The sequence below is a fragment of the Dromaius novaehollandiae genome, chromosome 9 (genome assembly GCF_036370855.1).
Source record: "Dromaius novaehollandiae isolate bDroNov1 chromosome 9, bDroNov1.hap1, whole genome shotgun sequence".
Classification (NCBI taxonomy): Eukaryota; Metazoa; Chordata; class Aves; order Casuariiformes; family Dromaiidae; genus Dromaius; species Dromaius novaehollandiae.
Genome location: NC_088106.1, coordinates 28,582,676 through 28,596,689, shown reverse-complemented (window position 1 = coordinate 28,596,689; position 14,014 = coordinate 28,582,676). Strand labels below are relative to the sequence as shown.

General features: G+C 66.7%; 11 non-coding genes across 11 annotated transcripts; all 11 read right to left on the bottom strand.

Moving 5' to 3' along the window:
• Positions 1-1,030: 1,030 nt before the first annotated feature.
• LOC135329298 (5S ribosomal RNA) lies at positions 1,031-1,149 on the bottom strand. Its single transcript, XR_010390665.1, has one exon. It is a non-coding gene; the product is annotated as a 5S ribosomal RNA (ribosomal RNA).
• A 900-nt stretch (positions 1,150-2,049) lies between these two features.
• On the bottom strand, positions 2,050-2,168 carry LOC135329297 (5S ribosomal RNA). The gene has a single exon (XR_010390664.1). It is a non-coding gene; the product is annotated as a 5S ribosomal RNA (ribosomal RNA).
• Positions 2,169-4,352: 2,184 nt separating this feature from the next.
• LOC135329296 (5S ribosomal RNA) lies at positions 4,353-4,471 on the bottom strand. Its single transcript, XR_010390663.1, has one exon. It is a non-coding gene; the product is annotated as a 5S ribosomal RNA (ribosomal RNA).
• Positions 4,472-5,371: 900 nt separating this feature from the next.
• On the bottom strand, positions 5,372-5,490 carry LOC135329295 (5S ribosomal RNA). The gene has a single exon (XR_010390662.1). It is a non-coding gene; the product is annotated as a 5S ribosomal RNA (ribosomal RNA).
• A 596-nt stretch (positions 5,491-6,086) lies between these two features.
• Positions 6,087-6,205, bottom strand: LOC135329294 (5S ribosomal RNA). Its single transcript, XR_010390661.1, has one exon. It is a non-coding gene; the product is annotated as a 5S ribosomal RNA (ribosomal RNA).
• Positions 6,206-7,104: 899 nt separating this feature from the next.
• Positions 7,105-7,223, bottom strand: LOC135329293 (5S ribosomal RNA). The gene has a single exon (XR_010390660.1). It is a non-coding gene; the product is annotated as a 5S ribosomal RNA (ribosomal RNA).
• A 1,881-nt stretch (positions 7,224-9,104) lies between these two features.
• LOC135329292 (5S ribosomal RNA) lies at positions 9,105-9,223 on the bottom strand. The gene has a single exon (XR_010390659.1). It is a non-coding gene; the product is annotated as a 5S ribosomal RNA (ribosomal RNA).
• Positions 9,224-10,123: 900 nt separating this feature from the next.
• On the bottom strand, positions 10,124-10,242 carry LOC135329290 (5S ribosomal RNA). Its single transcript, XR_010390657.1, has one exon. It is a non-coding gene; the product is annotated as a 5S ribosomal RNA (ribosomal RNA).
• Positions 10,243-10,838: 596 nt separating this feature from the next.
• Positions 10,839-10,957, bottom strand: LOC135329256 (5S ribosomal RNA). The gene has a single exon (XR_010390623.1). It is a non-coding gene; the product is annotated as a 5S ribosomal RNA (ribosomal RNA).
• Positions 10,958-11,856: 899 nt separating this feature from the next.
• On the bottom strand, positions 11,857-11,975 carry LOC135329289 (5S ribosomal RNA). Its single transcript, XR_010390656.1, has one exon. It is a non-coding gene; the product is annotated as a 5S ribosomal RNA (ribosomal RNA).
• Positions 11,976-13,856: 1,881 nt separating this feature from the next.
• LOC135329329 (5S ribosomal RNA) lies at positions 13,857-13,975 on the bottom strand. The gene has a single exon (XR_010390696.1). It is a non-coding gene; the product is annotated as a 5S ribosomal RNA (ribosomal RNA).
• Positions 13,976-14,014: the final 39 nt, after the last annotated feature.

The following is a 14,014-nucleotide window of genomic DNA, read 5'->3' as shown; positions in this document are numbered from 1 at the left end:
CCGCCCCCTTCACAACAGCCTACGCACACTTGTGCAACACCCCATACCCCCCAACCCGACCCCGCACACCCAAACACCCTCCGCTGCCACAACTCTAGCACCCAGCCCCACAGCCGCCCCCTTCACAACAGCCTGCGCACACTCGCACCCCCGAACCCGACCCTGCACACCCAAACACCCTCTGCTGCCACAACTCCAGCACCCAGCCCCACAGCCGCCCCCTTCACAACAGCCCGCACACACTCACACCCCCCAGCCTGACCCCGCACACCCAAACACCCTCTGCTGCCCCCGCTACGGCACTTAGCCCCACAGCCGCCCCCTTCACAACAGCCTGCGCACACTCGCACCCCCCAACCCGACCCCGCACACCCAAACACCCTCTGCTGCCACAACTCCAGCAGCCAGCCCCACAGCCGCCCCCTTCACAACAGCCCGCGCACACTTGTGCAACACCCCATACCCCCCAACCTAACCCCACACACCCAAACACCCTCTGCTGCCACAACTCCAGCACCCAGCCCCACAGCCGCCCCCTTTACAACAGCCCGTGCACACTCGAACTCCCCCAACCTGACACCGCACACCCAAACACCCTCTGCTGCCCCTGCTCCAGCACCCAGCCCCACAGCTGCCCCCTTCACAACAGCCTGCGCACACTCACACCCCCCAACCTGACCCCGCACACCCAAACACCCTCTGCTGCCCCCGCTACAGCACCCAGCCCCACAGCCGCCCCCTTCACAACAGCCCGCGCACACTCGCACCCCCCAACCTCACCCTGCACACCCAAAAACCCTCTGCTGCCCCCGCTACAGCACACCCGCCCCTCCACGAGACTCCCCACGCAGAGCCTGCCGCACCGCGTACCCCCTTCACAACAGCCCGCACACACTTGTGCAACACCCCATACCCCCCAACCCAACCCCGCACACCCAAACACCCTCCGCTGCCCCCGCTCCAGCACACTCGCCCAAAAACGACCCCCGCCACGGGACGGCTGCCCCCCCTGGCGTCAGCCAAAGGCAAAAGCCTACAGCACCCGGTATTCCCAGGCGGTCTCCCATCCAAGTACTAACCGGGCCCGACCCTGCTTAGCTTCCGAGATCAGACGAGATCGGGCGTTCTCAGGGTGGTATGGCCGTAGGCAACAGCCAGCCCCACAGCCGCCCCCTTCACAACAGCCTGCGCACACTCGCACCCCTCCACCTGACCCCGCACACCCAAACACCCTCTGCTGCCCCTGCTACAGCACCCAGCCCCACAGCCGCCCCCTTCACAACAGCCCGCGCACACTCGCACCCCCCAACCCGACCCCGTACACCCAAACACCCTCTGCTGCCCCTGCTACAGCACCCAGCCCCACAGCTGCCCCCTTAACAACAGCGTGCGAACACTCACACCCCCCAACCTGACCCCGCACACCCAAACACCCTCTGCTGCCCCCGCTACAGCACCTAGCCCCACAGCCGCCCCCTTCACAACAGCCTGAGCACACTCGCACCCCTCCACCCGACCCCGCACACCCAAATACCCTCTGCTGCCCCTGCTCCAGCACCCAGCCCCACAGCTGCCCCCTTAACAACAGCGTGCGAACACTCACACCCCCCAACCTGACCCCGTACACCCAAACACCCTCTGCTGCCCCCGCTCCAGCACCTAGCCCCACAGCCGCCCCCTTCACAACAGCCCGCACACACTTGTGCAACACCCCATACCCCCCAACCCAACCCCGTACACCCAAACACCCTCTGCTGCCACAACTCCAGCACCCAGCCCCACAGCTGCCCCCTTCACAACAGCCCGCGCACACTCGCACCCCCCAACCTGACCCCGCACACCCAAACACCCTCAGCTGCCCCCGCTACAGCACCTAGCCCCACAGCCGCCCCCTTCACAATAGCCCGCACACACTTGTGCAACACCCCGTACCCCCCAACCTGACCCCGCACACCCAAACACCCTCCGCTGCCCCCGCTCCAGCACACTCGCCCAAAAACGACCCCCGCCACGGGACGGCTGCCCCCCCTGGCGTCAGCCAAAGGCAAAAGCCTACAGCACCCGGTATTCCCAGGCGGTCTCCCATCCAAGTACTAACCGGGCCCGACCCTGCTTAGCTTCCGAGATCAGACGAGATCGGGCGTTCTCAGGGTGGTATGGCCGTAGGCAACAGCCAGCCCCACAGCCGCCACCTTCACAACAGCCTGCGCACACTCGCACCCCTCCATCCGACCCCGCACACCCAAATACCCTCTGCTGCCCCTGCTCCAGCACCCAGCCCCACAGCTGCCCCCTTAACAACAGCGTGCGAACACTCACACCCCCCAACCTGACCCCGCACACCCAAACACTCTCTGCTGCCCCCGCTACAGCACCTAGCCCCACAGCCGCCCCCTTCACAACAGCCTGAGCACACTCGCACCCCTCCACCCGACCCCGCACACCCAAATACCCTCTGCTGCCCCTGCTCCAGCACCCAGCCCCACAGCCGCCCCCTTAACAACAGCGTGCGAACACTCACACCCCCCAACCTGACCCTGCACACCCAAACACACTCTGCTGCCCCCGCTACAGCACTTAGCCCCACAGCCGCCCCCTTCACAACAGCCCGCGCGCACTCGCACCCCCCAACCTGACCCCGCACACCCAAACACCCTCTGCTGCCCCCGCTACAGCACTTAGCCCCACAGCCGCCCCCTTCACAACAGCCCGCGCACACTCACACCCCCCAACCCGACCCCGCACCCCCAAACACCCTCTGCTGCCCCTGCTCCAGCCCCCAGCCCCACAGCCGCCCCCTTCACAACAGCCCGCGCACACTCGCACCCCCCAACCTGACCCCGCACACCCAAACACCCTCTGCTGCCCCCGCTACAGCACTTAGCCCCACAGCCGCCCCCTTCACAACAGCCTGCGCACACTCGCACCCCCCAACCCAACCCCGCACACCCAAATACCCTCTGCTGCCCCCGCTACAGCACCCACAGCCGCCCCCTTCACAACAGCCCGCACACACTCGCACCCCCCAACCTGACCCCGCACACCCAAACACCCTCTGCTGCCACAACTCCAGCACCCAGCCCCACAGCTGCCCCCTTCACAACAGCCCGCACACACTCGCACCCCTCCACCTGACCCCGCACACCCAAACACCCTCTGCTGCCACAACTCCAGCACCAGCCCCACAGCCGCCCACTTCACAACAGCGTGCGCACACTCACACTCCCCAACCTCACCCCGCACACCCAAACACCCTCTGCTGCCCCCGCTACAGCACCCAGCCCCACAGCCGCCCCCTTAACAACAGCCCGCGCACACTCGCACCCCCCAACCTCACCCTACACACCCAAACACCCTCTGCTGCCCCCGCTACAGCACACCCGCCCCTCCACGAGACTCCCCACGCACAGCCCGCCGCACCGCGTACCCCCTTCACAACAGCCCGCACACACTTGTGCAACACCCCATACCCCCCAACCCGACCCCGCACACCCAAACACCCTCTGCTGCCACAACTCCAGCACCCAGCCCCACAGCCGCCCCCTTCACAACAGCCCGCGCACACTCGCACACCCGAACCCGACCCCGCACACCCAAACACCCTCTGCTGCCGCTGCTCCAGCACCTAGCCCCACAGCCGCCCCCTTCACAACAGCCTGCGCACACTCGCACCCCCGAACCCGACCCTGCACACCCAAACACCCTCTGCTGCCACAACTCCAGCACCCAGCCCCACAGCCGCCCCCTTCACAACAGCCCGCACACACTCACACCCCCCAGCCTGACCCCGCACACCCAAACACCCTCTGCTGCCCCCGCTACGGCACTTAGCCCCACAGCCGCCCCCTTCACAACAGCCTGCGCACACTCGCACACCCCAACCCGACCCCGCACACCCAAACACCCTCTGCTGCCACAACTCCAGCAGCCAGCCCCACAGCCGCCCCCTTCACAACAGCCCGCGCACACTTGTGCAACACCCCATACCCCCCAACCTAACCCCACACACCCAAACACCCTCTGCTGCCACAACTCCAGCACCCAGCCCCACAGCCGCCCCCTTTACAACAGCCCGTGCACACTCGAACTCCCCCAACCTGACCCCGCACACCCAAAAACCCTCTGCTGCCCCCGCTACAGCACACCCGCCCCTCCACGAGACTCCCCACGCAGAGCCCGCCGCACCGCGTACCCCCTTCACAACAGCCCGCACACACTTGTGCAACACCCCATACCCCCCAACCTGACCCCGCACACCCAAACACCCTCCGCTGCCCCCGCTCCAGCACACTCGCCCAAAAACGACCCCCGCCACGGGACGGCTGCCCCCCCTGGCGTCAGCCAAAGGCAAAAGCCTACAGCACCCGGTATTCCCAGGCGGTCTCCCATCCAAGTACTAACCGGGCCCGACCCTGCTTAGCTTCCGAGATCAGACGAGATCGGGCGTTCTCAGGGTGGTATGGCCGTAGGCAACAGCCAGCCCCACAGCCGCCCCCTTCACAACAGCCTGCGCACACTCGCACCCCTCCACCTGACCCCGCACACCCAAACACCCTCTGCTGCCCCTGCTACAGCACCCAGCCCCACAGCCGCCCCCTTCACAACAGCCCGCGCACACTCGCACCCCCCAACCCGACCCCGTACACCCAAACACCCTCTGCTGCCCCTGCTACAGCACCCAGCCCCACAGCTGCCCCCTTAACAACAGCGTGCGAACACTCACACCCCCCAACCTGACCCCGCACACCCAAACACCCTCTGCTGCCCCCGCTACAGCACCTAGCCCCACAGCCGCCCCCTTCACAACAGCCTGAGCACACTCGCACCCCTCCACCCGACCCCGCACACCCAAATACCCTCTGCTGCCCCTGCTCCAGCACCCAGCCCCACAGCCGCCCCCTTAACAACAGCGTGCGAACACTCACACCCCCCAACCTGACCCCGTACACCCAAACACCCTCTGCTGCCCCCGCTCCAGCACCTAGCCCCACAGCCGCCCCCTTCACAACAGCCCGCACACACTTGTGCAACACCCCATACCCCCCAACCCAACCCCGTACACCCAAACACCCTCTGCTGCCACAACTCCAGCACCCAGCCCCACAGCTGCCCCCTTCACAACAGCCCGCGCACACTCGCACCCCCCAACCTGACCCCGCACACCCAAACACCCTCTGCTGCCCCCGCTCCAGCACCTAGCCCCACAGCCGCCCCCTTCACAACAGCCTGCGCACACTTGTGCAACACCCCATACCCCCCAACCTGACCCCGCACACCCAAACACCCTCCGCTGCCCCCGCTCCAGCACACTCGCCCAAAAACGACCCCCGCCACGGGACGGCTGCCCCCCCTGGCGTCAGCCAAAGGCAAAAGCCTACAGCACCCGGTATTCCCAGGCGGTCTCCCATCCAAGTACTAACCGGGCCCGACCCTGCTTAGCTTCCGAGATCAGACGAGATCGGGCGTTCTCAGGGTGGTATGGCCGTAGGCAACAGCCAGCCCCACAGCCGCCCCCTTCACAACAGCCCGCGCACACTCGCACCCCTCCACCCGACCCCGCACACCCAAATACCCTCTGCTGCCCCTGCTCCAGCACCCAGCCCCACAGCCGCCCCCTTCACAACAGCCCAGGCACACTCGCACCCCCCAACCCGACCCCGTACACCCAAACACCCTCTGCTGCCACAACTCCAGCACCCAGCCCCACAGCTGCCCCCTTCACAACAGCCCGCGCACACTCGCACCCCCCAACCTGACCCCGCACACCCAAACACCCTCTGCTGCCCCCGCTCCAGCACCCAGCCCCACAGCCGCCCCCTTCACAACAGCCCGCACACACTTGTGCAACACCCCATACCCCCAACCTGACCCCGCACACCCAAACACCCTCTGCTGCCCCCGCTACAGCACCTAGCCCCACAGCCGCCCCCTTCACAACAGCCCGCACACACTTGTGCAACACCCCGTACCCCCCAACCTGACCCCGCACACCCAAACACCCTCCGCTGCCCCCGCTCCAGCACACTCGCCCAAGAACGACCCCCGCCACGGGACGGCTGCCCCCCCTGGCGTCAGCCAAAGGCAAAAGCCTACAGCACCCGGTATTCCCAGGCGGTCTCCCATCCAAGTACTAACCGGGCCCGACCCTGCTTAGCTTCCGAGATCAGACGAGATCGGGCGTTCTCAGGGTGGTATGGCCGTAGGCAACAGCCAGCCCCACAGCCGCCCCCTTCACAACAGCCTGCGCACACTCGCACCCCCCAACCCGACCCCGCACACCCAAATACCCTCTGCTGCCCCTGCTCCAGCACCCAGCCCCACAGCTGCCCCCTTAACAACAGCGTGCGCACACTCACACCCCCCAACCTGACCCCGCACACCCAAACACCCTCTGCTGCCCCCGCTACAGCACCTAGCCCCACAGCCGCCCCCTTCACAACAGCCTGAGCACACTCACACCCTCCACCCGACCCCGCACACCCAAATACCCTCTGCTGCCCCTGCTCCAGCACCCAGCCCCACAGCTGCCCCCTTAACAACAGCGTGCGAACACTCACACCCCCCAACCTGACCCCGTACACCCAAACACCCTCTGCTGCCCCCGCTCCAGCACCTAGCCCCACAGCCGCCCCCTTCACAACAGCCTGCGCACACTTGTGCAACACCCCATACCCCCCAACCCAACCCCGTACACCCAAACACCCTCTGCTGCCACAACTCCAGCACCCAGCCCCACAGCCGCCCCCTTCACAACAGCCTGCGCACACTCGCACCCCTCCACCCGACCCCGCACACCCAAATACCCTCTGCTGCCCCTGCTCCAGCACCCAGCCCCACAGCCGCCCCCTTCACAACAGCCCACGCACACTCGCACCCCCCAACCCGACCCCGCACACCCAAACACCCTCTGCTGCCACAACTCCAGCACCCAGCCCCACAGCTGCCCCCTTCACAACAGCCCGCACACACTTGTGCAACACCCCATACCCCCCAACCTGACCCCGCACACCCAAACACCCTCCGCTGCCCCCGCTCCAGCACACTCGCCCAAAAACGACCCCCGCCACGGGACGGCTGCCCCCCCTGGCGTCAGCCAAAGGCAAAAGCCTACAGCACCCGGTATTCCCAGGCGGTCTCCCATCCAAGTACTAACCGGGCCCGACCCTGCTTAGCTTCCGAGATCAGACGAGATCGGGCGTTCTCAGGGTGGTATGGCCGTAGGCAACAGCCAGCCCCACAGCCGCCCCCTTCACAACAGCCTGCGCACACTCGCACCCCTCCACCCGACCCCGCACACCCAAATACCCTCTGCTGCCCCTGCTCCAGCACCCAGCCCCACAGCCGCCCCCTTCACAACAGCCCGCGCACACTCGCACCCCCCAACCCAACCCCGCACACCCAAATACCCTCTGCTGCCCCCGCTACAGCACCCACAGCCGCCCCCTTCACAACAGCCCGCACACACTCGCACCCCCGAACCCGACCCCGCACACTCAAACACCCTCTGCTGCCACAACTCCAGCACCCAGCCCCACAGCCGCCCCCTTCACAACAGCCCGCACACACTCACACCCCCAAACCTGACCCCGCACACCCAAACACCCTCTGCTGCCACAACTCCAGCACCAGCCCCACAGCCGCCCACTTCACAACAGCGTGCGCACACTCACACTCCCCAACCTCACCCCGCACACCCAAACACCCTCTGCTGCCCCCGCTACAGCACCCAGCCCCACAGCCGCCCCCTTAACAACAGCCCGCGCACACTCGCACCCCCCAACCTCACCCTACACACCCAAACACCCTCTGCTGCCCCCGCTACAGCACACCCGCCCCTCCACGAGACTCCCCACGCACAGCCCGCCGCACCGCGTACCCCCTTCACAACAGCCCGCACACACTTGTGCAACACCCCATACCCCCCAACCCGACCCCGCACACCCAAACACCCTCTGCTGCCACAACTCTAGCACCCAGCCCCACAGCCGCCCCCTTCACAACAGCCCGCGCACACTCGCACACCTGAACCCGACCCCGCACACCCAAACACCCTCTGCTGCCGCTGCTCCAGCACCTAGCCCCACAGCCGCCCCCTTCACAACAGCCTGCGCACACTCGCACCCCCGAACCCGACCCTGCACACCCAAACACCCTCTGCTGCCACAACTCCAGCACCCAGCCCCACAGCCGTCCCCTTCACAACAGCCCGCACACACTCACACCCCCCAGCCTGACCCCGCACACCCAAACACCCTCTGCTGCCCCCGCTACGGCACTTAGCCCCACAGCCGCCCCCTTCACAACAGCCTGCGCACACTCGCACCCCCCAACCCGACCCCGCACACCCAAACACCCTCTGCTGCCACAACTCCAGCACCCAGCCCCACAGCCGCCCCCTTTACAACAGCCCGTGCACACTCGAACTCCCCCAACCTGACCCCGCACACCCAAATACCCTCTGCTGCCCCTGCTCCAGCACCCAGCCCCACAGCTGCCCCCTTCACAACAGCCTGCGCACACTCACACCCCCCAACCTGACCCCGCACACCCAAACACCCTCTGCTGCCCCCGCTACAGCACCCAGCCCCACAGCCGCCCCCTTCACAACAGCCCGCGCACACTCGCACCCCCCAACCTGACCCCGCACACCCAAAAACCCTCTGCTGCCCCCGCTACAGCACACCCGCCCCTCCACGAGACTCCCCACGCAGAGCCCGCCGCACCGCGTACCCCCTTCACAACAGCCCGCACACACTTGTGCAACACCCCATACCCCCCAACCCAACCCCGTACACCCAAACACCCTCTGCTGCCACAACTCCAGCACCCAGCCCCACAGCTGCCCCCTTCACAACAGCCCGCGCACACTCGCACCCCCCAACCTGACCCCGCACACCCAAACACCCTCTGCTGCCCCCGCTACAGCACCTAGCCCCACAGCCGCCCCCTTCACAACAGCCCGCACACACTTGTGCAACACCCCGTACCCCCCAACCTGACCCCGCACACCCAAACACCCTCCGCTGCCCCCGCTCCAGCACACTCGCCCAAAAACGACCCCCGCCACGGGACGGCTGCCCCCCCTGGCGTCAGCCAAAGGCAAAAGCCTACAGCACCCGGTATTCCCAGGCGGTCTCCCATCCAAGTACTAACCGGGCCCGACCCTGCTTAGCTTCCGAGATCAGACGAGATCGGGCGTTCTCAGGGTGGTATGGCCGTAGGCAACAGCCAGCCCCACAGCCGCCCCCTTCACAACAGCCTGCGCACACTCGCACCCCTCCACCTGACCCCGCACACCCAAACACCCTCTGCTGCCCCTGCTACAGCACCCAGCCCCACAGCCGCCCCCTTCACAACAGCCCGCGCACACTCGCACCCCCCAACCCGACCCCGTACACCCAAACACCCTCTGCTGCCCCTGCTACAGCACCCAGCCCCACAGCTGCCCCCTTAACAACAGCGTGCGAACACTCACACCCCCCAACCTGACCCCGCACACCCAAACACCCTCTGCTGCCCCCGCTACAGCACCTAGCCCCACAGCCGCCCCCTTCACAACAGCCTGAGCACACTCGCACCCCTCCACCCGACCCCGCACACCCAAATACCCTCTGCTGCCCCTGCTCCAGCACCCAGCCCCACAGCCGCCCCCTTAACAACAGCGTGCGAACACTCACACCCCCCAACCTGACCCCGTACACCCAAACACCCTCTGCTGCCCCCGCTCCAGCACCTAGCCCCACAGCCGCCCCCTTCACAACAGCCCGCACACACTTGTGCAACACCCCATACCCCCCAACCCAACCCCGTACACCCAAACACCCTCTGCTGCCACAACTCCAGCACCCAGCCCCACAGCTGCCCCCTTCACAACAGCCCGCGCACACTCGCACCCCCCAACCTGACCCCGCACACCCAAACACCCTCTGCTGCCCCCGCTCCAGCACCTAGCCCCACAGCCGCCCCCTTCACAACAGCCCGCACACACTTGTGCAACACCCCATACCCCCCAACCTGACCCCGCACACCCAAACACCCTCCGCTGCCCCCGCTCCAGCACACTCGCCCAAGAACGACCCCCGCCACGGGACGGCTGCCCCCCCTGGCGTCAGCCAAAGGCAAAAGCCTACAGCACCCGGTATTCCCAGGCGGTCTCCCATCCAAGTACTAACCGGGCCCGACCCTGCTTAGCTTCCGAGATCAGACGAGATCGGGCGTTCTCAGGGTGGTATGGCCGTAGGCAACAGCCAGCCCCACAGCCGCCCCCTTCACAACAGCCCGCGCACACTCGCACCCCTCCACCCGACCCCGCACACCCAAATACCCTCTGCTGCCCCTGCTCCAGCACCCAGCCCCACAGCCGCCCCCTTCACAACAGCCCAGGCACACTCGCACCCCCCAACCCGACCCCGTACACCCAAACACCCTCTGCTGCCACAACTCCAGCACCCAGCCCCACAGCTGCCCCCTTCACAACAGCCCGCGCACACTCGCACCCCCCAACCTGACCCCGCACACCCAAACACCCTCTGCTGCCCCCGCTCCAGCACCCAGCCCCACAGCCGCCCCCTTCACAACAGCCCGCACACACTTGTGCAACACCCCATACCCCCAACCTGACCCCGCACACCCAAACACCCTCTGCTGCCCCCGCTACAGCACCTAGCCCCACAGCCGCCCCCTTCACAACAGCCCGCACACACTTGTGCAACACCCCGTACCCCCCAACCTGACCCCGCACACCCAAACACCCTCCGCTGCCCCCGCTCCAGCACACTCGCCCAAAAACGACCCCCGCCACGGGACGGCTGCCCCCCCTGGCGTCAGCCAAAGGCAAAAGCCTACAGCACCCGGTATTCCCAGGCGGTCTCCCATCCAAGTACTAACCGGGCCCGACCCTGCTTAGCTTCCAAGATCAGACGAGATCGGGCGTTCTCAGGGTGGTATGGCCGTAGGCAACAGCCAGCCCCACAGCCGCCCCCTTCACAACAGCCTGCGCACACTCGCACCCCCCAACCCGACCCCGCACACCCAAATACCCTCTGCTGCCCCTGCTCCAGCACCCAGCCCCACAGCTGCCCCCTTAACAACAGCGTGCGCACACTCACACCCCCCAACCTGACCCCGCACACCCAAACACCCTCTGCTGCCCCCGCTACAGCACCTAGCCCCACAGCCGCCCCCTTCACAACAGCCTGAGCACACTCACACCCTCCACCCGACCCCGCACACCCAAATACCCTCTGCTGCCCCTGCTCCAGCACCCAGCCCCACAGCTGCCCCCTTAACAACAGCGTGCGAACACTCACACCCCCCAACCTGACCCCGTACACCCAAACACCCTCTGCTGCCCCCGCTCCAGCACCTAGCCCCACAGCCGCCCCCTTCACAACAGCCTGCGCACACTTGTGCAACACCCCATACCCCCCAACCCAACCCCGTACACCCAAACACCCTCTGCTGCCACAACTCCAGCACCCAGCCCCACAGCCGCCCCCTTCACAACAGCCTGCGCACACTCGCACCCCTCCACCCGACCCCGCACACCCAAATACCCTCTGCTGCCCCTGCTCCAGCACCCAGCCCCACAGCCGCCCCCTTCACAACAGCCCACGCACACTCGCACCCCCCAACCCGACCCCGCACACCCAAACACCCTCTGCTGCCACAACTCCAGCACCCAGCCCCACAGCTGCCCCCTTCACAACAGCCCGCACACACTTGTGCAACACCCCATACCCCCCAACCTGACCCCGCACACCCAAACACCCTCCGCTGCCCCCGCTCCAGCACACTCGCCCAAAAACGACCCCCGCCACGGGACGGCTGCCCCCCCTGGCGTCAGCCAAAGGCAAAAGCCTACAGCACCCGGTATTCCCAGGCGGTCTCCCATCCAAGTACTAACCGGGCCCGACCCTGCTTAGCTTCCGAGATCAGACGAGATCGGGCGTTCTCAGGGTGGTATGGCCGTAGGCAACAGCCAGCCCCACAGCCGCCCCCTTCACAACAGCCTGCGCACACTCGCACCCCTCCACCCGACCCCGCACACCCAAATACCCTCTGCTGCCCCTGCTCCAGCACCCAGCCCCACAGCCGCCCCCTTCACAACAGCCCGCGCACACTCGCACCCCCCAACCCAACCCCGCACACCCAAATACCCTCTGCTGCCCCCGCTACAGCACCCACAGCCGCCCCCTTCACAACAGCCCGCACACACTCGCACCCCCGAACCCGACCCCGCACACTCAAACACCCTCTGCTGCCACAACTCCAGCACCCAGCCCCACAGCCGCCCCCTTCACAACAGCCCGCACACACTCACACCCCCAAACCTGACCCCGCACACCCAAACACCCTCTGCTGCCACAACTCCAGCACCAGCCCCACAGCCGCCCACTTCACAACAGCGTGCGCACACTCACACTCCCCAACCTCACCCCGCACACCCAAACACCCTCTGCTGCCCCCGCTACAGCACCCAGCCCCACAGCCGCCCCCTTCACAACAGCCCGCGCACACTCGCACCCCCCAACCTCACCCTACACACCCAAACACCCTCTGCTGCCCCCGCTACAGCACACCCGCCCCTCCACGAGACTCCCCACGCACAGCCCGCCGCACCGCGTACCCCCTTCACAACAGCCCGCACACACTTGTGCAACACCCCATACCCCCCAACCCGACCCCGCACACCCAAACACCCTCTGCTGCCACAACTCTAGCACCCAGCCCCACAGCCGCCCCCTTCACAACAGCCCGCGCACACTCGCACACCTGAACCCGACCCCGCACACCCAAACACCCTCTGCTGCCGCTGCTCCAGCACCTAGCCCCACAGCCGCCCCCTTCACAACAGCCTGCGCACACTCGCACCCCCGAACCCGACCCTGCACACCCAAACACCCTCTGCTGCCACAACTCCAGCACCCAGCCCCACAGCCGCCCCCTTCACAACAGCCCGCACACACTCACACCCCCCAGCCTGACCCCGCACACCCAAACACCCTCTGCTGCCCCCGCTACGGCACTTAGCCCCACAGCCGCCCCCTTCACAACAGCCTGCGCACACTCGCACCCCCCAACCCGACCCCGCACACCCAAACACCCTCTGCTGCCACAACTCCAGCACCCAGCCCCACAGCCGCCCCCTTTACAACAGCCCGTGCACACTCGAACTCCCCCAACCTGACCCCGCACACCCAAATACCCTCTGCTGCCCCTGCTCCAGCACCCAGCCCCACAGCTGCCCCCTTCACAACAGCCTGCGCACACTCACACCCCCCAACCTGACCCCGCACACCCAAACACCCTCTGCTGCCCCCGCTACAGCACCCAGCCCCACAGCCGCCCCCTTCACAACAGCCCGCGCACACTCGCACCCCCCAACCTGACCCCGCACACCCAAAAACCCTCTGCTGCCCCCGCTACAGCACACCCGCCCCTCCACGAGACTCCCCACGCAGAGCCCGCCGCACCGCGTACCCCCTTCACAACAGCCCGCACACACTTGTGCAACACCCCATACCCCCCAACCCAACCCCGTACACCCAAACACCCTCTGCTGCCACAACTCCAGCACCCAGCCCCACAGCTGCCCCCTTCACAACAGCCCGCGCACACTCGCACCCCCCAACCTGACCCCGCACACCCAAACACCCTCTGCTGCCCCCGCTACAGCACCTAGCCCCACAGCCGCCCCCTTCACAACAGCCCGCACACACTTGTGCAACACCCCGTACCCCCCAACCTGACCCCGCACACCCAAACACCCTCCGCTGCCCCCGCTCCAGCACACTCGCCCAAAAACGACCCCCGCCACGGGACGGCTGCCCCCCCTGGCGTCAGCCAAAGGCAAAAGCCTACAGCACCCGGTGTTCCCAGGCGGTCTCCCATCCAAGTACTAACCGGGCCCGACCCTGCTTAGCTTCCGAGATCAGACGAGATCGGGCGTTCTCAGGGTGGTATGGCCGTAGGCAACAGCCAGCCCCACAGCCGCCCCCTTCACAACAGCCTG